This window comes from Podarcis filfolensis, assembly GCF_964270895.1.
Source record: "Podarcis filfolensis genome assembly, chromosome: 4".
Lineage (NCBI taxonomy): Eukaryota > Metazoa > Chordata > Lepidosauria > Squamata > Lacertidae > Podarcis > Podarcis filfolensis.
Genome location: NC_139607.1, coordinates 6843599 through 6868201, shown reverse-complemented (window position 1 = coordinate 6868201; position 24603 = coordinate 6843599). Strand labels below are relative to the sequence as shown.

At 43.6% G+C, this 24603-nt stretch overlaps 1 long non-coding RNA gene across 1 annotated transcript in view; it reads left to right on the top strand.

Moving 5' to 3' along the window:
* Positions 1–24603, top strand: part of LOC310761278 — a 134481-nt gene that overhangs the window by 2775 nt on the left and 107103 nt on the right. The window contains exon 2 of the long non-coding RNA XR_014547303.1: positions 12347–12542. This is a non-coding gene — a long non-coding RNA (uncharacterized lncRNA). The remainder of the gene's footprint in view (positions 1–12346; positions 12543–24603) is intronic.

The following is a 24603-nucleotide window of genomic DNA, read 5'->3' as shown; positions in this document are numbered from 1 at the left end:
GTCTTTAAACTTTTTCCAGTCTTCTTCCACCGTCTCTTCTCCCTGGTCTTGGATTCTGCCAGTCGTTTCCGCCAATTCCATATAGTCCATCAACCTGGTAATCTTCTGTCCGAGGCTCTTAACTCTTTTCCAAGTCCCTTTTGCAGGTCTTCTCCGTATTTATACATGCACTTTACTTTGTCTTCTACTGATCTTATTCTTATTTTCCTTCCTTCGATGCTGAAGAGTAGATCTCGGGGAAACTCCCACCTAGCGATGTTTTTATTCCTTCTCGACAGGGCAACCAAATCTCCGTAGTTAAAGCTAAAATCCAAAAGATATTTCAGGACGTGTTTCAGGATTCCTCCAAATCTGAAGGCCCCCACAACTCCAATCTCCTCCTGACCCAAGTCCAGTTCCCAAAAATCAGCAAATCCCTGCGTGGGGGAATCCTCCAGTCCAGACAGGGCTCCAATCCTCAAAATCTGACTTTCTCTAAATTCAATCATAGAAGGCATCAACTTATGGTCATCAAATTGCATCTGTAAGGCTGGGGCTCTCTCCCTCTCCACTTGTGTTACTTTAGGTTCAACAACAACGACTTTCTCCCTAGCCTTCTCCACAGTTTGCCATGTCAAAGTAAATTCCTGTATCGATTCCTGATTAGTTTCTGTATTAATGTTCCCAAATTGTTCACTTTTTGTCCCAAATTATCGATTTTGGTAGTTGTCACCTCCATCTTCTTGTGAAGCTGTTCCAGTGAGTCATTTATCTTACATAGTGCAGCCACTAAGGCTTCTTCTGTCGACATTCTTAGATTCAAGGTCAGTCCCAGATTCTCACAGCTTTTTATCTTGCAGCTGGAAATTCCCCCAGCTCAATTCTTGTAACAGTTTCAAAGGCTTCCTCTAGAGGGAAACAGTTTCTATTTGTATTGGTCCTTTTAAACACAGTTCAAACAATAAGTTTAGTTTCAATTTTCAGTTACTTTAACTCCTTTTTAAGCGCAAACAGAGACAATGGAAACAATATATTTCTCTTATTTAACTAGCTGTCAGTGAACGTTCTAATCACGGTCAATGAGCATTCTAAAGCACGTCAGTCCTGCTGGCAGCCCGTTTCCAGGATCGGAGCGGTGGTATTTTGATTCTATTCGCTCTCTCCTGCAGGTATATTCAGTCCAAAACTTTCCCCCCTCTTCTCCTGCCACCAAGGGGGGTTTAGTATTTTTTGCCGATGGAAATTTAGTCCTTTACAATGGGCTTTCCGCGACTTCAGGTTGCATCCTCATTGCTTCAGTCTATTTACAAAAGGGGAAGGTGGACTTCCTGTTTTGGACCTCCTCCGTTCAACACCAAATTAGGACGTTTAAAAATCCAATTCTCCGCTCTACTCATGGGTAGTTGCTTTAAGATCAAATTGTCCACAGGAAAAAGTCAGCGCTCTCCGGCAACAGCTGTGCGGCTTCGCTCCATGGAAGAAGCAGTCAATTCGAAGCACCGCGCCGCTCACCCCACGTCGCTCCGGATCCCCGAAACCGGGTTTCCCCGCGAGTAGGGGAGGCGCAAAAGGTGCCAGCCGAATCCCAGATTCACAGGCTTCACCCGCCTGTGATTTTTAGTGGGTCTCCGCCTTCGCCGTGGCGGCCAGACCCGAATTTCCACGAGGCAAATTCCTCCCAATCAGAGGAATTCCGCCATTACCGGAGGCGCTAAACCGGAAGGCCACATAGTTCCTTATTTTGGTTAATTATTTGCTAGTTGCAGAAAAGCAACTTAACAATTTCCTTTTGGGGGGGGGGGTTTCTCCCAAGGTGTTTCCTGCTGCACAGCATAAATGAAGAAGGGTGCCTCTTTTGGTGGCGCTGTGGTCTAAACCACTGAGCCTCTTGGGCTTGCCGATCAGAAGGTTGGCGGTTCAAATCCCCACGACGGATTGAGCTCCCGTTGCTCAGTCCCAACTCCTGCCAACCTAGCAGTTCAAGAGCATGCCAAAAAGTGCAGGTAAATATATAGGTACTGCTCCGGCGGGAAGGTAAATGGCGTTTCCGTGCGCTGCTCTGGCTTCGCCAGAAGCGGCTTAGTCATACTGGCCACATGAGCTGGAAAAACTGTCTGCGGGCAAACGCCGGCTCCCTTGGCCTCTAAAGTGAGATGAGCACCGCAACCCCAGAGTCAACTGCGACTGGACTTAACTGTCAGGGGTCCTTTACCTTTACCTTTCCTTTGAATATTCATTGGTTGTTTTTTTATTTCAAAAACTCCCTACCTGGGGAAAAACAGGTGAAGGGGACTGGCATTATCTTGGCACTGCTTTAGTTTTCTATATACTACTTAGATATATTTTTACATACTTTTTAATATACTAGACTAGAAATGAAGTACAAAAATAAGAATAAACTTGTCCCTGCTACATGTGCATGCCCTGGAAGCTGTTTGGGTATTCTGGGCGCTGATAAAGTCGTTGATTGGGTGCCTAAGGAATATCAAGCCATGATGTTATCAGTACAGGAAGTGCTGTCATGAGTTCCTCTCAGCAATAAAGCTGTGCAGACAAAACTTGCTAGGTTAGAACTGGCAGCTTTATGGGATCAGGCAAAACACTATCAGTTCCTTATATCATCTAACCACTATTGAGCTGTTAGCTGCAATACCACCTGCTGGTGATCTGCAGAAAAGGGCAATCAGAACCAAGAGGTTTGGAATGCTTTCCCCGAAAGGAAAGGCTAAAGCATTTGGAGTTTTTCTTTTTTTCATTTAGAAAATGCAGGGAGGAATTTACTGTGGGGATGGGCATGATAAAGCTTTATAAAAGTTATTTATTTCACAAGATATATATGCCGCTTGATTGTAATTGAACCTCAAAGCTATTTATGAAAAGAATGTATCGGGTGTTGTTTTTTTTTAAAAAAAAACCTATTTAAAATAGTCAAAAATTATTAAAATCAGTGGTAAGCTAAAAACCAGCTTAAAAAACGCATCAACCTTCTTCATGTCTGGACAGGCTTGCCTAAACAGAAACATTTTTATGACGCACTGAAAAGAGTATATGGAATACTCCTGCCTGATGCCAAGGGCAGAGAGTTCCGAAGGGTGGGGGCTGATACACTAAAAGATCAATTTCTTTCAGGTGACAAACTGGTATTGTGTGGCACCTGTAGGAGTGCCCATTCCACAGATTGAAGTGGTCAAGGGGGCACATAAAGTGTAATGCAATCTGGCAAGTAGAATGGTCCCAAGCTGCCAAGGGTTTTATATACCTTGAACTTGGCCCCGTAGAAATCAGTAACCAGTGTAGGTCTCTGAGCAGAAGTGTTATCTGCTGATAGGGTCTCACTCCCGTCAGTGATGGTGCCACAGCATTCTGCACTAACTGCAGCTTCTGGATCAGGCACAACGGAAGCCCCACATGGAGCACATTCCAATAATCCAGTCCTGAAATAACTCAATGCATGAACTACTGTGGCCAAGCTTTCCTGGTCCAGGAATGGTCGTAGCTATCAAAGTTGCAACTGGTAAACGTCTCTTCTAGCCACTGAAGCTACCTGGATATAATGATCTCAGACAGGCAAGCAAACCTCGATACGAATCAATGACTCTCTGGCACGTACGTTTATTTGATGGTACGTTTATTTATAAATTACATCCAGGGCTCCCAGCCTGCCACTCTTTGAAATGAGGTCACTCTTGAGTCTTTGCCCCTCTCGCAGCATGAAGGGCGCCAAATTCCCGTCCTTCCTCTCTTGTACTTGTTGCATTTTAACCCTTTCAACTCTGGGTTCAGGAAGAAGAAGGATGGAATTCCCCCCCCCCCCCCAAAAAAAGAAGAACTCTCAGCACGCTGTTTCTCTGCTGGTTACCGTATTTTTTGCACCATAACACTCACTTTTTTCCTCCTAAAAAGTAAGGGGAAATGTCTGTGCGTGTTATGGAGCGAATGCCTACGGATGGCGGGGGGATCTGCTGCAGTCGTGAGCAGAGGATCCATGGTTCCCCTTCCTTCCCTCCTCCGTGGCTCACTTTGAAACAGCAAAGCGGGAGAAGAGCCGCTGAGTGGGGAGGATAGAGGGACATAGAGCCTGCTTGCTCTCACTGCTGCTATCTCTCCCCCTCCCCCTTTTGTGAGCTCTAGCTGATTCAGGGAACTCTTGGTGAAGCGGGGCTGAGCCCCCCGCTTCCTGCTCTTTCTGCGATCTTCCGTCTCTAGAATCGGACTCTGTCTCTCTTTGTACTGGCAATCCCTCTTCTCCTGAATCTGACTCTTGCCAGGCGTTTGATTCAGCCACGTCCCTAATACCGGCCTTCAAAGCTGAATCCAAAAGCAGCCCCAGACTATGAACCAGCTCAGAAGGAATGGAACTCTATCTAAGGCAGACCATTGACCAACGCAGGAGTCAAGCTTAGTTTGAATTGTCTTTGGAGTAGGAAAAATTGAACAGGGAGACACCCTTTTCTCCCCTCCTCAGTAAAATCAATTGATAAGAGATTCTACAAGATATTCTAATAGCCACAGATTTTGACATGTCCAAACTTACCATGTTTAGTCACGAGAGCTATATGAAATCTCCAGATCCAGAGGCAGTCTGCCTCTGAATACTAGCTGTTGGGAAGCAACAATGGGAGAGGACTGTGAACTTCATGCATGTCTTGCTTGTGGAGCTCCTGAAAGCATCTGATTGGCCACTGTGGAAGCAAGGATGCTCAACTAAATAGACATTTGGTCTGATCCGGCTGGGCTCTGTTTTTATTCCTATGCAGCAGAGGGCTTGAGCACAGCAGAGAACAGGTCAGTCCTTTTCTTGGAATCAAATACAGGGGCTCAGATTGTAAAGCATATGAGTCATCTTCCAAGCTGGGACTGCTTGAACAATTCTATGACGTTTCATTGGCAGCAGTGTAACAATAAAGTCACACCAATTATACTGACAAGATGGGACACTGCCGCAGATTCTGCTCTTGCAGATTTTCTGTGTTTTGGGGAAAGAGCAGAGTAAATGAAGCAAGAAGAAAACTCACATAACAAACACAACGCCTTTATGAACCCAGAGATGCCAGGTATGGCAGAAGCTCTTTGAAGGCAGCAATCAGCGAGTTGGCAACAATATTGGTGTGGGTTTTTTGTCTGCCAGCTGACTGAATAGGTCTAGCTGAATAGGTCTAGTCTAGGATTTAACAAAAGAAAGTTCATGTTTCTTAATGACACATAATGGGCAGTTGATGTCTCTTGATAGTGGGCAAGCTCACTGAGTGTTTTGAATGGGAAAGCTATCACAGCATGGAACTGTAAGACAGACGCAGCAAAGGGGAGAGGAGCTGCTATGTGTGGGCAGCCTACCTGGAACAAAAGGAGCAGTTTTAGAACAAAGACAGGGAGAGTCAGAAGCACAAAGAAAGCTGAGAGTTAGAAGCATTTTGGACTGCTCATCTCAGGATATCTGATATGACACAGCACATTAGAAGCTTGCCAGGAGTGCATACAGTAAGCCCACAACTTACGTACATTTAAGGTGTGTGCATTCAGCTTTAGGTGCTTGGCAAAGCAATATTTTTTTTAATTGTGTGTGGAAAATGTGGACAACTGGGGGGAAAAAACTTTGGCAATCCCACCTGCCATTGCACCCAGTGTGTTTTGACTATATGCAATTTTGGCTTTAGGCACGATCTCCATAACGTTGTGGGCTTAGTGTATACATTTGCCTCCTCTTAGTGGCTATACATATATTTGTGAATAAAATAAATATTAAAATGTCATAGGAGTCCAATGCTCTCTCCTCCAAATGAGAGCAAACCTTTGGCAGTGCTGCCCCCAGGAATGACCAATGGTTGTCTTTCCCAAACTGGGCTGTTGACTCTCATTTAATACATTCAGGTGATGGAAACGGATAACCCATGGGTAGACAAACTAAGGCTGGGGGCCGGATCCGGCCCAATCGCCTTCTAAATCCAGCCCGCGGACGGTCCAGGAATCAGCGTGTTTTTACAATAGTAGAATGTGTGCTTTTATTTAAAATGCATCTCTGGGTTATTTGTGGGCCATAGGAATTTGTTCTCGCCCCCTCAATATAGTCCAGCCCCCCACAAGGTCTGAGGGACAGTGGACCGGCCCCCTGCTGAAAAAGTTTGCTGACCCCTGATACCCAAGAACCTCATCTGAAGGAGGCAGTGACAAGGATGCTGGGCGGAGGAAATTTGTTTTGGCATAATCATTTGTGGATTAAAGCTCAGAGACCACTACTTAAGATGCAAAGGAGAGTAATACACCTGGATCTTGTGAATATGTAGATTGACAAAAGGACACTCATATACAAGGGGTTGCTGGAGAGGGCAGTGGGGTTGGACATGAATGAAGCAGGTCAGGACCAATTTGTGGAGGGGAGCCCTCAAAGTATTATCATGTGCGTATGTTTGTAAAATCTGAGTTTTTACAGAGCAATGTCTGTGTTGACTATGTGTGGCTCTTGAGAGAGACAAGTTAAATTGGTTAATAGTGAGTGTGGGCATGGGTAGATAACTACTGACAAAGAACACTTCTCAAGATGACTTCAAATTTTCTGTTTGTTACCAATTTCCTGGGCGACAACATCAGAATTGACCTTTAGCTGTCCCACAGGAGTTCACCCATTATGCAAATACATCAAAATACTTCCAGTTTTCTGAGATTCTTCCTTCACCCCCCCCCCAAAAAAAATCCAATTAGGTTTCTCATTTACAGTTATTAAACTACTATCCTTGGTAAGCCACCAAGGAGCTTGTAGTCAGTAAATTAAGTAGATTTAGATGGTGCGTATCGAAATGTAACACTTTCCTTAAATTTGCACAATTAAGCACAATCCAACGAAGCAGAGTTTTATTGGCGATTCAGTTTAATTCAAAGGGGAAGATGTAGCCTGAATCCAAACTGCATGCACTTAGGATAGCTCTGGATGCTGCCTTGCAATAAATAGCAGGGTTGCAGCACCAGCTTTTGTGAGAATTCTCTCTGCTCCCCTCCCCTTCTTCCTGCTCTCCTGCCATAATTGTGCAAAATTCCTCCTTGCTGTGAGGTCTCTAACATCATCTCTCTGTGTGATGAGTTCAGTGGACAAATTTGTATTTTGCAAGACACCTGAACAACCGCAGACTTTAGAATACCAGCTATTATCATACCTTCTTTAAAATAAAATAAACCACAAAAGGCCAAGTATTTGGATAAAACCTGGAAAATTAAATAGGGGTGGATGGATTTGACTCTTTCAAGTCATTTGGGAAAGATTAGTACATGTGATCATTTCTACATGTAATCCCATCCTGTTTTCTCATTCACCTATGAATTTAAAATATATATTTCACAAAATCAAAATGTATTTAAACGTATATTATTTCTTAGAATATGTATTGATGGGGTGAGCTCCCGTTGCTCAGTCGCAGCTCCTGCCAACCTAGCAGTTTGAAGCACGTCAAAGTGCAAGTAGATTAATAGGTACCACTCCGGCGGGAAGGTAAACCGTGTTTCTGTGCGCTGCTCTGGTTTCACCAGAAGCTGCTTAGTCATGCTGGCACATACACCGTATGCTGTATACCAGCTCCCTCAGCCAGTAAAGCGAGATGAGCGCCGCAACCCCGAACGGTCAGGGGTCCTTTACCTATATCTATCTATATCTATATCTGTGTGTGTGTTTGTGTGTGTGTGTGTAATCTTAAATGTGTCTTTTGACATATGTGAAATTCAGTCCTGTACATAGCTACTCAGAAGCAAGCCTCACTGAGTTCAGTGAGTATAGGATTGCAGCAGGGATGCCATCTGCCTCCAATTTTCAAGAAAGGGGCCAGGCCCCCTCAATATGCCGCAGTGCGCCTTGGCGAGCATTCCTGCCACCCCAGAGGACCTTGTGGGGACTACCCGTAACTGCAGCAGGCTCTGTCAGGCCTCCTCCTACCGCATTATGTCACACACAAAAAGGTTGGGCAGAGCCCGTTGTGTGTGGATTGTAGCCTTTAACTGCCACAAACTGCTTTGCAACACTTGGCATAGGGCAAAATCCAGTGGCAAGCTGAGTTCCATGCGTTAGTTCAAAAGGTGTGGATCAAGTAATTTCATAGAGGAATTTACAAAAACTGAATCAGGAATCAGTAGAAAACTTGCATGCTCAGGAAGGGATTATTTCATTCCCAGCCATTATGCATTAGAGAAGTAAAATCCCACAATGTATTTTATGCAGTTAAACCAAAGCCAAATTTTATTCCATGTCATCATGAAACCCAGTTGCTCGTGTTGATCTAATATTCGTGTTAGAATTTCATTCTTCTTGGTCAAAGGAACAGAATTATTAATTTAAAGAAAAGTGGCCCCGCTATATGCCCAGTGATAGAATAAATGAAACCAATGGGAGCAAATGCTTCAGGTGTGGCTAGAATTTCCAGCTCTGTTGTTGCTGTTATTATGATGTCATCACAAGCCTTTGATGTATGTGTCTGGCTGTGCAGACTACTATCTCTGATGACTACATTGCCTGAGAGCTTTCAGCCCCTTGATGTACTTGTCTAGCCTTAGAGCCTAGCTCAAAGTGTGCATGATGGATGAGATTTTCAGCCAAAGCTTTTGAGCAGGTGAAGTTCCTTGCTGGGCTCTCAACATAGCTTGAAGGTCTGTATAGACAAACACATAAACCCACACATGTTTGAGTACTAGGGCTACAACAGCTCAGGAATCAGCTGTTGTGCGGCCAGCTTCTGCTAGTGCAACTGTTGTGTTTGATGCTTTTGTCACACGGACTTTAAACTCTACTGCTGGTGCAAAGGCTCTTGTGCTAGGAGACAGCATTGGGCATGGCCGTTTGCATTTAGACTTGGAGCATCAACTCTGGGTGGATGCACACAATGGCTGACCTCTTTATTTGGTGTGTTTCCAGTCCACCTTTCTTCCACCATACAACTCAAGCCAGAATACATGAGATTTCTAGGAACTCTCCACAATGAGGCATTTGGACTGTGCTCCCTGCCACATTCTCATCGCCCTTTAAAAGAAAAATATCCCGCTGCTTTCTTCCTTAAAAAGATATAGGGGGACTGCAGTGGTAATGTTTATATGTGTGCCTATATTCTTTCACTATTTGTGGAAGAAAATAGTGGTGACCCATTTCCTACAGTCAACTACCTGTAGTTTATGAGGTCAAAGTCTTGTTTGTTATAATCTTCAGTCTAAGATTATATTATGAATATGTCAGTACTGTATATTATAAATGTATTAAGAGCCCACTCGAGTCATGAAGCCATGAGACCTACAGATTTATGGTTTTATAATATTTGTATGTAGATCCTTATGCATTGTTTGGTAAGCTACTGTGCAGCTGGAAAGGAGATCTTTAATAGCAGTTAGTAATATATCTTAGGAAGCAAATAGTATTTGATTCAGCCTTAGTAACAAAAGGTTCCTTTGCATATAACAAATCTTAGAACAAATAAAAGGGATGAGGTTGCAGGATCACTATCTGAAGGGGCTGGGAAAAGAATAGCTAAAATAATTATGTACTAATTAGAAGCAATTCAGTCCTGAAGTTTTCAACACTGCTTGTTTTTTGGAGGTGATTTCCATCCTAAAGACTAAACGTATTTTCAATAAATGGTTTGAATCAATCCAAACTCTTTCAATCCCGTCAACAGCTCAGGCAATCGTTAAAGTTGAAATTCTAAGCCTATCTCCATAGGGCTCTGGTTTCCAGAGGCTTCCCCACTCTAAGTACATTACACGTGATGGTTTCAAGCATCAATGATCCCAAATTTAGTTGTTGGGGTCCATAGGAGCCAACTTTCTTAGCCCCCTCCCCCCCAAAATGAGTGCCCCCCAGTTGATGGCCATTGACATTCAAATGGTGTGTGCTGTGTCATGTGATTGGTTATGTGGAGCAGGACTTACATGCCCCCCCCCCAATTATTCATTCAAGTTGGCACCCCTGCTGGGGTCTTCCACCAAAATACCAGATCAGATCAGATGATATCATTTCCTTGGATCCTTAGAAAGCTTTCTGGATCAAACTTTATCTCTGTTCTGAGCAATCGGGCGACCTTTTTTTGCTCTGTCGCTGCCCTGTCTCCGCTATGTGTATGGTGGCATCTGCAGTATATAAAAAAATACAAGACTATTCATAGCATTTGCCCAGAATGAACATGCAGAAATCTCCAGCCTATATTGCAGATACAGTTGTCTATGTTATCTTTTATTGGGATAGCAGCTCAGAGCTATTCCAAAGTCATTATTCTGGATATCATTTGCCACCTCATTTACTACAGAAAGATCTCTCATACAGAACTCCTACACGGAAGCAAATAACACCGTCTACCCTCTCACCACTTTTACCTACATGCTTGTCTGTGTCTCTGAGACTTATTACTGCGTGACATCACTTTAATGAACCTTAATCAACTTCCTTTTGTTAACAGAGCTTTCCCCTAAAATTTCAAATTGCTGCATTCATACTCTTGGTGGAGCTTTTGTTTTATTTATTGGACTTCTGCTTTACATTATGCATAGGGTTCCTTTATCTGTATTTTAACCACATATAAGGCATTGTCAGTGGAGTGAAAATGATCTAATAAATCTTATCGCTACCACTCTCTTCTTCATCGTTCTTAAAAAAAAACCAGAAAAAGAAAAAAAGTGTCTCAGAAGGTGTCAGAAATATAAAACCATTTGTTTCTGCAACCTCCCCAAACATTTTTACAGCTATGTCAATGTTGGTTCATGGCTCCCGCTTCCCTGTTTAATAACGGAGAAGCAAAAGTTGAAAGTAGTGGAAATCAGGCTAGCCAAAAGTAAATCTGTGATTGTAGAAATGACTTGTCTACATTTTATCCAGTTAGCAAGTCAGGAGTAAATAATCTAATCAAAATTTGGTCATCCTGAAAGTAACATTACAGAATCCTGTTTACATTAAGCCAACATTTCAGAAGCTTGCAGTGACAAAACTCTTGGTATTTCTGTGCATCAGATGATAATGAGACAAAGGAAGACAGAAGATCAAATATCTATTTATTAATGTTTTTCAGGAATCCATGGAAATTGTTTCTGTCCCTTAAATCACTGGTTCTAAACAAGAAAAAGAAATGGATAGGTTTGTTATGTGCAATCAACTGTACGGTTTGGGCCATTTCTCATATGTGGTACCCTGTGGGCAGCACCCAAAAGTCAGCCTAGGTGCACCCAATTGAATATATATTTATTTTTTCATTATCGTATTCATTGGCAACTCACCCCTGTCTCAAAATAGACTGGTGTACCATATTAACATGTACATCCTCCTACCAAAGTGGCTTGCTGAGCGGGGTGGAGCCACTTATGGTCCCTCTGTGGCAGGAGGGCTGCTGTTGCTTAGCAGCAGGGCGAGAGGTGAGGTGGCAAGGAAGTTGGTGGAGGGCAAACACACCAGCGGAGCCAGTTAGGGGGTCCTGACTGTGTGTTTGCACCATGCCAACTTCCCAGTTGCCTTGCCTCTTGTCACCATGCCTGTCAGCAACAGCGACCCACCTGCCAGAAAGTTGCTGAGCTGCTTCTGTCACGCAGACCCTGACAGGCCTGCTCATCAAACGGTCCATGCACTGAGTACATCATTACAACAGGGTGGTAAGGATATAATATATTTTGACACAACCTGACAGTATCTCATTTTGTAAGCTTTCAGAATGGAGAGGAGTGTTTACCTGGTGAGAAAAGAAAAGTAGTCCAGCTGGCAGAGGGGAAAATCTAATTTTCCAATGACTCTGATGGATATTTGTCATCAGTTAAAGGAATTATTCACTGCTGTGACCCTCCTTAACTTAAGCTTGACCCAAAGAAGATCAAAGATTCCCTAGCAAGAGATAATTAGTAGATATTAATTTAACAGTCAGAGGCTAAAAGAGATTGATTTATTAATTTCTCTAAAGGGTTAGAGCTCTGTATGTTCTTTTAAAACATTTTTTCTCGCTTAAAGGAGATATGTTTATGTCTAAAACATTTTCCAGTAATTTATATCGTATTTTGATTAGGGGGCTCTCAAGTTTTTTCAATAGTGAGACTTTCAAGCTGTTGATTCCTGCATGGTTCAGGATAACTCAAATCTTTGTCATTTTTTTTGGGGGGGTGTGTGAGTGATACCCAGCTTTATTTTTTGAGATTGACACCTGTTGAAGAAATGCCAGAATATGAAGGGACAGCAAGCTCCTTTTCTTCCACATCTCCATAGAATAGCATATAAGGCAGGAATGGGGGAAATGTGGATGTTGCTGGACTTTTACAGATCCATTATCTTTGACCATGCTGGTGGGGGTTAGTGTCCACCAACATCTGGAGGGCCACAAGCTCCCCATCCCTGATACAAAGGATTCTGTTCCTCCTTCTTCCTTATCCCCCACAGCTCTGTTCCTTGTGATGGCTCTACAAACATTTTGAGGAACATTATGAGGGAAGTGAGTATCTCTTTAATGACATGGTCACTTCCCAGCAACAAAACCCGGAAGCAGAACTCTGAAAAGTGACTCCACAAGAGGTACAGATGGCAGAGCCAGCTCCTGAGACACACAGGACACACCCTTGGGCAAATCACTTGAGAGGTGAGTACTGATATCCTGTGAAGATATGCTTTGCCAAGTACAGTTGTGCCTTAGATCCCAAACGCCTTGGTATTTGGACGTTTTGGTTCCCAAATGCCACAAACCTGGAAGTGAGTGTTCCTGTTTGTGAACGTTCTTTGGAAGCCGAATGTCCGATGGGGCTTCCGTGGCTTCCTATTGGCTGCAGGAACTTCCTGCAGCCAGTCAGAGGCTGTGCTTTGGTTTCCAAATGTTTTGGAAGTCAAACAGACTTCTGGAACAGATTCTGTTCGACTTTCAAGGTACGACTGTATACCTAAAGCTCGGGATATTTATGATAGCCATTGGGCTGGAGTAGTGTAGTGGACTAGTGAAGGAGAGACCTGGTTCTAATCCCTGATCCGCCATGAAGCTCACCGGGTGATTGTGAACAAATGTCAGGGCTGGAATCAGATGCAGGTCAGCACGAAGAGTCAGAGTCAGCTGTCAATGAAGTCAACTCTTTATTCAAGGAAATGGCATACAACTCAGCGACACTTCTCAGTAGGTTTTGCCCCCATAGAGCAGTTGCTAGGACTGGAGTTCCCTGCCTTCTCTTTCTAAGACTCATCCTCTCTCAGATGTTTCCCAAGCAGCCTCAAACTGCTCTGGTCTCTGTTCTGCTCTTCATGGTCTTGGAGACCAGGTGGGGAGGAGAGTTTGTTGCAGCTGGAGAAGACGACTCCCGGGATGCTTCAGCAGTCTCTTGACCCTCCCCGCTCTGCTTCAGCCTCAGAGTCTGAACTGCTCCCTGTCACAGGTTCGCCCTGGTCACGAAACCTTGTTAGCCCTTCAGCGTCCAGCCCCTCCTCCTAATCTTCTTCCTCTGACCTCTCCTTGGTGTCCCACCACAAACGCTCTGGCTCTGAGCCTTCCTCCTGTGGGGTTTTCCTTGGGAGTTCCTCAGCTGGTGCCTCCCACCGCTCCTCTTCATCCAGCCAGTCCCTGACAAGAAATCACTCATACTTAGCATATGTTTCTTCACAGAGTTGTCATGAGGATAAAATGGAGGGTGTGGCAGGACAGTGGGTGGGGAGCATGAGCACTGCCTTGAGCTCCTTGGAGGAACAATGGGATATATATGGGAGGCACGCGTATTTTAAGGAGTAAAAGAACCAACTTGAAATATGAGTCTCTATTTCAGTATAGAATGCTGCCAGCTGCCCACTGTCTTGACTTTATTAAATTTCACAAAACTGGCTTTGGGAGACTCTATAACAGGCTGACATAGGGTGGATTTTTTGATACATGTTTGTGCATTTAGCAGATATAAAATGGAGTTGCAGTTCACAATGGAAAAAGTTATTTTTAATTATGCATGAGCATGAATATGTATTTAGTGAAACAGACCCTAAGGGTTTTTTGTGGGGCTTTTTTTTTTAAACTCTAGTCAGTCTTGCAAAATTATTCTCATTTAGGGTACAAGTTACATTATAGCAGAAATCATGATTGAAATTCAAATCCTAATACTGTTAAAACACAATGTTAACAATGAAAATGCTTAGAGTGGCATTAAAAGTATCTAAGATAATGAGAATAAATGATGTGAATTAGAGTTAAATTAACAACAGATAATACAATTGCAGATCAAAAGCCAGATTGCTATGTTATTAATCTTACAGTAGAAAAGCTAGGATGAGGGGCTTTTCTCCTCTTTAAGTTCTCTTTTGAGAAGCATAGCTTTATAGAAGTTCTCACTTTGGGAACATTAGCATACGCATAGCAGGAACATTCTAAATATTCATTCGGTGTGTTCATTTCTAATAAATCTAACTGATAACCAGGGGGAAAATGTGTAACATGTTATGTTTATTCCAGAAGTCCCTGTAATACAGCAAAGTACAATCAGGAGGAGAAATTATTGGGTCTCGTAGTTAGTAAAACATGGCATTTTATGGTTCATTCTAGAAAGATACAAATTATGAGTCCTATTACATTGTGGTTCATACAGTATAATTTCGCAAATATATATCAAGCTGTTTATTTGAAAGAAGTGGCGTTGCCTTTTCAGCAAAAGTAGCAGGTGTTTCAGTAATGATGTATTTTGGATGTTATTGGTTCTTTCTTCAGAGCCCTCTTATCATGCAGAGTAATTTGGCAAGGATGTTCAGTCAGGTTTCATTTCAAGAAAAGCTTTAAGCATGGATTTAGTTTGCAACCAGTTCAAGACAGTGCTTAAGCACACTTTGGATTTCATATCTTCCAACAGTTCCCAAATGGAAAAGCGGGGGGGCACTCTCCTTGCATACAGTGCTGGATTTAGGTTCAGGTGGTTCCCCAGCATAGGGGGCCAAGTTGAGGGGGGCAAAATTGAAAAGAGCCATCACTGAGAAGATTCATTTGGGGACACCAAACTTTGGCCGTGCTCAAGGTGCAATGCTACAAAAGATTATCAAAGTCTGGTGGCACATAGGGACTTGCAGGAAGAGGAGGGCAAGGGGCATCAGCTGCTGCTGCTGCTGAGCTCATCGGCTCTGTTGCTGGCATGGAAGTGCTGCCTTGTAAACACCCGGAGCGGGTGCTTTCTCTGAGACCCAAGGCAGGCTGATGGAAGCCTCATGGTTAGGGCAGCTCAGCCAGCCCCGTCTTTTTTCCATATTCCATCAACAGTGCATGTATATGGGGTGCAGGGGTGTGTGTATAAACTGATGTAGAATAGAAGGTCCCTATTTTCATCTGAGGAATATTGGAAGAATATGCCATAGCTGGAACAGAAAGCAGGTGCTACATGTAGAATTCTCCATCTCTAATCCAACCTAAGCATGTCCAGCTTTTGTTAAAATGCTAAAGCCTTAATAACAGCGATTGGTGTCTAAGCAGGGTGGGAGGCTAACAAGGAAGGTTCCTCTTTACCTGCTGATAGGCATCTAGCTTTCCCAAAGGGGCCTGCACTCATATGAACCTTCCTGGGACTGAGGGTTCTGCTTGCTGGCCCACTGTCAAGGTCCATGAGATTGGTGGGCACTAGAGACAGGTGCTTTTCCTTTATCTCTGGGATTCTCTCTCAAAGGAAGTACATACGCCCCCGGTTTTGTTAACTTTAATTGGACCTTGGAAACTTGTTTCAATCTGTATTTTACGAGGAGTGCTGTGCTAAGCTCTTAAACTGCAGCCATTTTTAGTTTGGTGATTGGATTGCTTTGTGTGTATTGTAAAAAAATGTGTCCGGAGGAGGGCAATCAGGTTCGGAAGCCATATCCTATGGGGAATGCTTGAAAGAGTCAGGTACGCTTAGCTTGGAGAAGAGAAGATTAAGGGGAGGCATGATTGCCGTCTTCAAATAAGATGGCCTTTCGCATAGAAGATAAAATATGTTTCTGAATGCCAGTTGCTGGAAACAGGCCATTGGCTTGATCCAGAAGGCTCTTCTGAGTAGACATTCTCTGTTGCTCCAGCAAGCAGGACTAGAACTAGGCGCACAGGAAGAAGCTGCCTTACACTGAATCACAACTCGTCGCTCTAGCTCAGTATTGTCTACATGTATGGGCGGTGGCTATCCAAGCATTTCTGGCAGGGCATCTCTCCCAGCCCTACCTGGAGATGCCGTGGGTTGTACCTGGCACCTTCTACATTCAAGACAGATGCTCTACCACTACGCTGTGGCCCTTCCCCTCTGTAACTAATGAATGGAAGTTGCAGGAAGCAGATTTCATGTAACGTTCCTAGAAACTTCATAATAGTAAGAGCTAGCTGACATTGGAACAGATTGTCTTGGAAGGTGATAAGATCTCTCTCACTAGAGGTCTTCAAGCAGAGACTGGACTGCCATTTGTCAGGTCTTCTCTAGCTGCACCCCACATTACAGATCCTGCGCTTAGCACACTGTGTTGGACTAGAAGACCACTAGATGACTTTCCAGTTCTCAGAGTCTACATTTGTAAGCCTCCTTGGGAGACCTTTGCCTTGAATGGCAGCATAGAAATTCCTTAAATAAATACATTTTTGTGCAATGCAGTAATCAGTCTACAGGGTAGACATGACCATAGACAGCAAGGTCTGTGTTGGGGAGATATAGGTTTCTACTTGAACATGCATCCAAGACAGCTCTCACTCACTCACTCCAAGTGAGTAACAAATTATAAAAAAACTAAAAGGCAAATACAGCCTCTTAAGTTCCCTCCATCTTCTCCTTTTAACTTACTAGCATCTGTTGTTCTTGTTATTATTTTTACTATGGGGTACATCTTCATGTTTTACCAAGACTAAATAAAAATGAAGTACAGTATCTTAACGTATTATGCATGTCTTAATATCGCATTATCTCCAACATGTCTCCATCAAAATTGCATGGTTGAATAATGCCTTTTAATGGTTTAGTACAAGCTAAGTTTATAAATATTCATGTGTAAGCACCCTTATTAATATGTGTTAGATAATGAATATTAATGACTACCTTACTCATGCAAAAGCAAGTGAACACTGTATGAGATGAGCATGGATATTTTCATTAGGACAAAGCAAGGAAGAGCATATCAGCCCAGCCTCTTGCAGGTGATACTACTATTGACATTCTTCCAGTCATACTGTAAATAATATTTAATTGTTTTACTGCCAATTATCTCCCCCTGCCCAAAGAAGAAATGTGATCTGCTCAAGATATGAACATCTTTTTGTTTTAAGACTCCCAATAGGCAGGAGTATGATTAAGCCAAATATTTGACAACAATTAAACTAAACCAACGAACATTTGCATTAATTTTATGAACACAGTTTCAGTATCACTATAATTTCATAATTTTATTAGCATGCAATGCATACCTAACTCACAGGCTTAGTATATAAGAGGAACAAACTGATACTAACCATGTGTACTTAGAAGTAAACCTCACTAATTTAGTGAGATATGCTTCCAAGTTAGTTTACTTATGACTGTAGCCAGAATTCCTAAAGGGACTCGAAAGTATACATCAAAATAGATAATTAAATAAGCAGTTAATAAATACATTTTAATAATAATAATAATAATTTGTACACTTAGCTGTACGGCTAGTTCACACATGCTGGTTCACTTGAACAGCAGCAGTGGTATGATAGAATCATACAGAATTGTAGACCTCAAAGGGCATGTAGTCCAATCTCCTGCAATGCAGGAATCACAACTAAAGCATCCATGACAGATGGCCATTGGGATTTGAGTGTATATTGCAGATAGGGCCTAATTTACATTCCCCAAACCAATACACAAATCAAAACATAGATAGCCTTTGAAATTCACACTTCTCTGCCCATTTCCCCGCTTTAAAATGTATAAAAATAACACAAAAATGCTTAGAATTTCCATGCAGATCTATGTCTATATCTATACATAGAACAAACTGTTGAGGAAGAGGAGAAGCAATAATAATAATAATAATAATTTATTTATACCCCGCCACTCTGGGCGGCTCCCAATAGAATGTTAAAAACATGATAAAACATCAAAAACTTCTCAAAACCTTCAGATGTTTTCTAAAAGTCAGGTACAGTGGTACCTCGGGTTAAGAACTTAATTCGTTCTGGAGGTCTGTTCTTTACCTGAAACTGTTCTTAACCTGAAGCACCACTTTAGCTAATGGGGCCTCCCGCTGCTGCCGCCACCAAGCAATTTCTGTTCTCATCCTGAAGTTCTTAACCTGAGGTACTACTTCCGGGTTAGAGGAGTCTGTAACCCGAAGCGTCTGTAACCTGAGGTGTCTGTAACCTGTGGTACCACTGTAGTTGTTTATTTCCTTGACATCTGATGGAAGGGCATTCCATAGGCCAGGTGCCACTACTGAGAAGGCCCTCTGCCTGGTTCCCTGATTCATCCATCATCACCCTGAATCTATAGTTCATTCATTTGTATCCTTTGTCCTCCTCTGAACCTTTGTGAAGACACACACTGAATCATTCCAGGTCTGCTTCCTCTTTCCCCGCCTGTGTTTCTTGGGGCACCCACCCACCTACCTTGGCTTTCCCTTCTGCCCCAAACAATGCACCCAGCCCTCATTGCGTTCCCTTTCTTCATGGAAGGTGATCAAGGGGTTGTGAGGGAAAGTTAGGCCACACTGTGGCAAGAATGTGAGCATTGATGTGGAAGAAACTGGAGTTTAAGTTGCTGTTCCCTGCCCCTGCCATTTTGATTTTCCTACTCACATAAGAGTCAAGTTTGCATATAAATACCCTTTTCAGAGATTGCTCACATCAGCAGGATTTTGCATTTATTGCAATGTATTTGTTGACTTTGTAGTGGTTCTTTTCTTTTTTAAAACATGACCTTCAGTCGATCAGCTTTACATTATGGTGAATAAATAATATAGCACTTGTACTGTGATTTCAAGTGTCCAGAGTGGTTAACATATAGTTCTTGTTGTAATAGCTGCCTTGAGTATCCTTTGAGAAAAACATGGCAAGCAGGCCCAGCCCTATGATGAGGCAGAGTGAAGCAGCTGTCTTAGGCGGCAGAAGTTGAGGGGTGGGGAGGGGACAGAGCTGTGAGTGCCCTGTGGCCTGCCCTGTGCCACTTTGCTAGCCTGCTGCCCTCAAGGGCAGTGGAAGATATTTTCCCAGTATGGGCCCTGGAGAAGGGTGCCATATTGTCCTTCATCTTGGGCAACAAAATGTCTTGAGCCAGCCCTGACTAATTATAGCAATGCTGTGATGTAAGAGTGACAAATAACCGACCCAGTGCGATTCGAACTATTGGCTTTCCCCCATTCTTAAGTTTTCTTCTCACTTTTATAGCAAAAAAGAGAACCATTTTACTCTACTATTGAGCCCATTTAAAAATGGAGTCAAATCCTAAGTAACCCCCCCAATTTTTGCGGGAACAAAAATTGACACCAGGGCACTTAAGAGAGGCTATGTCCCAATCAAAAGGCAATGAAGTGGGCGGAACCTATATACAGCAAATCTTAATTAGCATGGCTGAGAACCTTTGCTAAATGGGGCTCATTCATGAATAAACTTTATAGGAAGATCTTGGCCATGGCTAAGGTCGTGGCTGAGTACTGTAGTTTTATATCAAGTGCTTATATTAAGAATTTCGGTGATAATTCTTCTTGCAGCAAATTGCAGGAAAAAAACAATACTTCAGCAACACTTAAAGGGGATCAACTATAGAAACAAGAAGCTCCCCAACATCAACAGCTTTTAGAGCTGGCTGTTGTGTCCTTGGGAGTTCACTGTTGGAGTTCAGTAACAACTAACGATTTGCATGGGTATATAACTACAAAAGAATGTTGCACTCTTTCTGTCTTTCCATCTGTGCCACTGTAGATATGTACTCAAAAGAGATTGATCCAAACTGAATTTGTGGCAGGCGAGATGCTGGCATACTTATGTTGATCTGACTAGAAACTTTCAAGGAAGTTCCCCCCGCTGCTATCCTTTCCCTTCACTCCTCATGGTGTAAACAGTACATAAAGTAGCACTGGCTTTGGGGGGGAAACAAATATAGATTTTGTCCTCTAATCAAATATTTGAGTTTGGTAGGGACTTACAGCATCACTATTGAAGTTAGGACTCGGGTGGCACTGTGGGTTAAACCACAGAGCCTAGGGCTTGCCGATCAGAAGGTCGTGGTTCGAATCCCTGCGACGTGGTGAGCTCCCGTTGCTCGGTCCCAACTCCTGCCAACCTAGCAGTTCGAAAGCACGTCAAAGTGCAAGTAGATAAATAGGTACTTCTCCGGTGGGAAAGCAAACGGTGTTTCCATACGCTGCTCTGGTTCGCCAGAAGCGACTTAGTCATGCTGGCCACATGACCCGGAAGTTGTACGCCGGCTCCCTCGGCCAGTAAAGCAAGATGAGTGCCACAATCCCAGAGTCGTCCGTGACTGGACCTAATAGTCAGGGGTCCCATTACCTTTTATTGAAGTCGTTCCTTAGTTTAAAGAAGCATCACCATGAAAAATATGCAAAGTAAGACTGTAGACGTGGGAGTTATGTTGGGGCCCCAACTGTAAAGAATCTAAAACCCTTTCCTGAACTTTTAATTGTCATTTAAAAAGGGTTGCCATATGTCCGCTTTTTCATGGGTATAATAATTTTTTCATGGGTATAATATAAAAGTCATAATAGCGATCCATTATTAAAAGTAGTAGTCGGCAAAAGTGTCCTCTTTTTTGCTCTTCAAAATATTGTTGTTTATCGTTTAGCCGTGTCCGACTCTTCGTGACCCCATGGACCAGAGCACGCCAGGCACTCCTATCTTCCACTGCCTCCCACAGTTTGGTCAAACTCATGCTGGTAGCTTCGAGAACACTGTCCAACCATCTCGTCTTCTGTCGTCCCCTTCTCCTTGTGCCCTCCATCTTCAGAGTATTTTCCAGGGAGTCTTCTCTTCTTATGAGGTAGCCAAAGTATTGGAGCCTCAGCTTCAGGATCAGGGCCGTATTTAGCAGATGCAGCGCCGGGGTGCAAATATCCGCCCAGTGCCCCCAAATTACCATGGATAGTGGGGGGGGGGGCAGAAGCTGCACATTGCCAGCCAAGGGGTGTGTGCGCAACTCTCCCCCATGCCGCTGAGGGAGAGCAATCCCTGCAGAGGCTTGGGAGGGAAGCTGCGCACCCACCAGCCATATAGTTAGCGGGGCGCAGCTTCCATCGTAAGCCTCTGCGGGGATCACTCTCCTCCCACGGAGGCTTGGGAAGGAAGCTGCATGCCTGCCAGCCATATGTTTGATGGGGCGCAGTTGGCGGGCCTGCTCGCTGGGGGGCCCCTGAGAATCCGGCGCCCTGGCGCAACGAACCACTAAGCCGTATGGGAAAGACAGCTGTGTTCAGGATCTGTCCTTCCAGTGAGCACTCAGGGCTGATTTCCTTAAGAATGGATACGTTTGATCTTCTTGCAGTCCATGGGACTCTCAAGAGTCTCCTCCAGCACCAGAATTCAAAAGCATCAATTCTTCGGCGATCAGCCTTCTTTATGGTCCAGCTCTCACTTCCATACATCACTACTGGGAAAACCATAGCTTTAACTTTTTCGGCAAGGTGATGTCTCTGCTTTTTAAGATGCTGTCTAGGTTTGTCATCGCTTTTCTCCCAAGAAGCAGGTGTCTTTTAATTTCGTGACTGCTGTCACCATCTGCAGTGATCATGGAGCCCAAGAAAGTAAAATCTCTCACTGCCTCCATTTCTTCCCCTTCTATTTGGCAGGAGGTGATGGGCCCAGTGGCCAGGATCTTAGCCCTAAATGATATGCCTTTTCCCATGTGAATTCGAAGGAATTCCCAATCTGGCTCAGTTGACTCATTTTCTGTCCCTCTCCTGGCCTTACCTCAGGAACTGTGATAGACTGTTTAATTCATCCCCGGTGAAGCTCACATGCACAGCACAACATGCTGATGTCATTTGCTGAAATGTACACCCATTTCAGGGCACTCACAGAGACTACTTGTGCTCCAAAGGAGAGGACAGGCTGTGCCAATAGTTCCTAGCCCTGATAATTTCTACTGCACCCAAAATGCCAACTCACTTCTATGGACCTATATGTAGACCAGGAAAGTGGGGTCGCAATTTCGCTGAGTTTTACAAGGAGCAGGAGGAGTTACACATTTTTTATGAGAACATGGCTACCACCTAGTTCCCTCAACAGGGCCTTATTCAAAGCATTATGAATAATGGAGTGCATTATGGAGCATCATGGGAGACTACTCTGCTTCTAAAAGCAGGATCACGTTGCATTTACAGAGGGGAAATGGCTCTTTTGGATTCAGATAGAAAATAAAGAATACCTTTGCTATTTAAGAAATTAATTCATAGGATGAAGATAGAATAAAAGCAAGGCCCAAACTGACAATTTTGGCAGGATAGCTCCCTTTGGGTAACAATACATAAGGACTCCTGACAGACAAAGTGCAGCCCTAATGTTGGCCAAAGACTGAGTGGGCTTCCCATTAAGCAGGTGTGCTATGAGGGCTTATATACTCTTCAATAAAGCACCTGCTGTTATTCAGGTTACACAAGCCAAATTTGGTGTTGAGGCAACACACCAGTTTCCCACCAAAGTCAAAACACCATCCGGTATTTGGGCTTCCCATCCATTTCCCACCAATGCAGTTCACTTCTGCCGTTTAGATTTTCCACCAAACAGTGAAAGGCTAACAGAGACTTGGCAGGAAATCAACACAGATAAGCTTCTGCCAATCTCACACATTGACACTTGCAGTAGGGAGTTATCAGCTTGCCTAGGAAGCTATCTAGAAGTTTACAGTTCCCAAACATTTGTATCTCGCAGTAACAGGAATGCGAAACTACCAATTTATGGAATAAACAGAATTAACCATTTTAAGGGCCAGGCCCTCAGAATTTCTAGGCACTATCTGGACGTTTGAGAGGCTATTGCGGGCACAACCCTGTCTCGTCAAGATACCAATCATCGTCCACAATATGGCGATATACATGTCTGGTGTTTGCATCTGTGGCCAAGCCACATTTTAAAAGGAAGGAGAAAGAGGCAAATACCACTGTTTGTACTGATAAGACCCCATCCCCCAAATATGGAGAAATCCTTCTCCCTTGTGACAATTCCCCAGCTCTTTAACTTTATTTATTTATAAAAAAAAATAGATATCACAGCAGTTTACAACAATATGAAAACACAGAGTCAGACAAAGTTAAAAACAACTTAAAAGCAAAAATTAGTTAAAAACAAACACCCACAGACCATTGTGGGGGGTGTACTTGGCCTGATGGAATAGAAAAGTTTTCAGCGGGGTTTTAAAAGTTGGCACAGAAGGCGCCCGTTGAATCTCTATCAGCATGGTGTTCCACACGACTGGGTGATGACACGAAAGGCTGTTTCTGATCCCAACCACAGCCATCTTCCAAGAAGGCCTTCCAAAATGGAACTCTTGCCCTAGGTCTACTGATGAATGGCAGCATCAGGAAAGCAATGAAGGAGAATTCTATTCCACTGTTCACAAAGAAGCAAAACCCTGGCCATTGTTCTGGCCATTGAGTGTGAAGCCATTGGAATGACAGAGAAGGACCTGGCAACTGCATTTAATTTTATTAAAACTTAATATAATACAGTGGTACCTCGGGTTACGTACTTAATTCGTTCCGGAGGTCCGTTCTTAACCTGAAACTGTTCTTAACCGGAGGTACCACTTTAGCTAATGGGGCCTCCCGCTGCTGCCGTGCCGCCGCTGCGCGATTTTTGTTCTCATCCTGAAGCAAAGTTCTTAACCCAAGGTACTATTTCTGGGTTAGCGGAGTCTGTAACCTGAAGCATATGTAACCTGAAGCGTATGTAATCCGAGGTACCACTGTATTGCCATAGATCTGAGGTACCAGAGCCTGTTAGTGAATACTGTGCCCCAATTTTCCCAGTGGAAATGCAACCCTGGGTAAATGTCTGGAAGCGGGACATTCCAGGATAAAATAAGAAATTGGGATGGCTTCTCTAAATCAGGGCCATCCCTGGAAAATAGGGACACTTGGAGGGTCTGCCCTGCATATCATTTTATTTTATTGCTGTTTAACCTTTAATTTAAGGTTACCAGATGTCCCCAGTTCCCGGGAAGAGTCCCTGGATTTGCAAATCTGTCCCCGGGAAACGTGGCAGCAGCAGCCTCAGCAGCCCGGAGCCAGCCTGGTAGTGCAGTTGGCTCTGGCCGGCTTCAGGAGCTGCTCGCTGCCGTGGCACCCGACATTTTTCCTCGCCGGAAGTCCCCATATGATGTGTCTTGCGTGCATAAGATGTGTCTTGTGCGATCTCCTGCCCCCTTCCCCTTTTGTTTTGACTGATCGGGGGAGGCTTGGGAGTTGTGGGGAGACGGCCATTGCCCAGGTTTTTTTTAACTCTGCGCATTTACGTTTCACAGGGTGCGAAAAAAGGGCTTTGCACCTTTATACAATATGCATGTGTGCTTGGGCCCAAGGTCTTTTGCCTTACCATCCCCACTACTGACTCCCTGTTGCTACTCAGCTTCAAAAAAAAAAGTGTCCCCAGATTCTTTGAAAGAAATATGGTAACCATATGTTAGTCCCTTTTCCATAGAAACCATACTCAATGTAAAAGGGCATACACTGACTTTCTTGCCTCCTCCTTAGGTCCCCTACCATAAAATTGGTGGTTG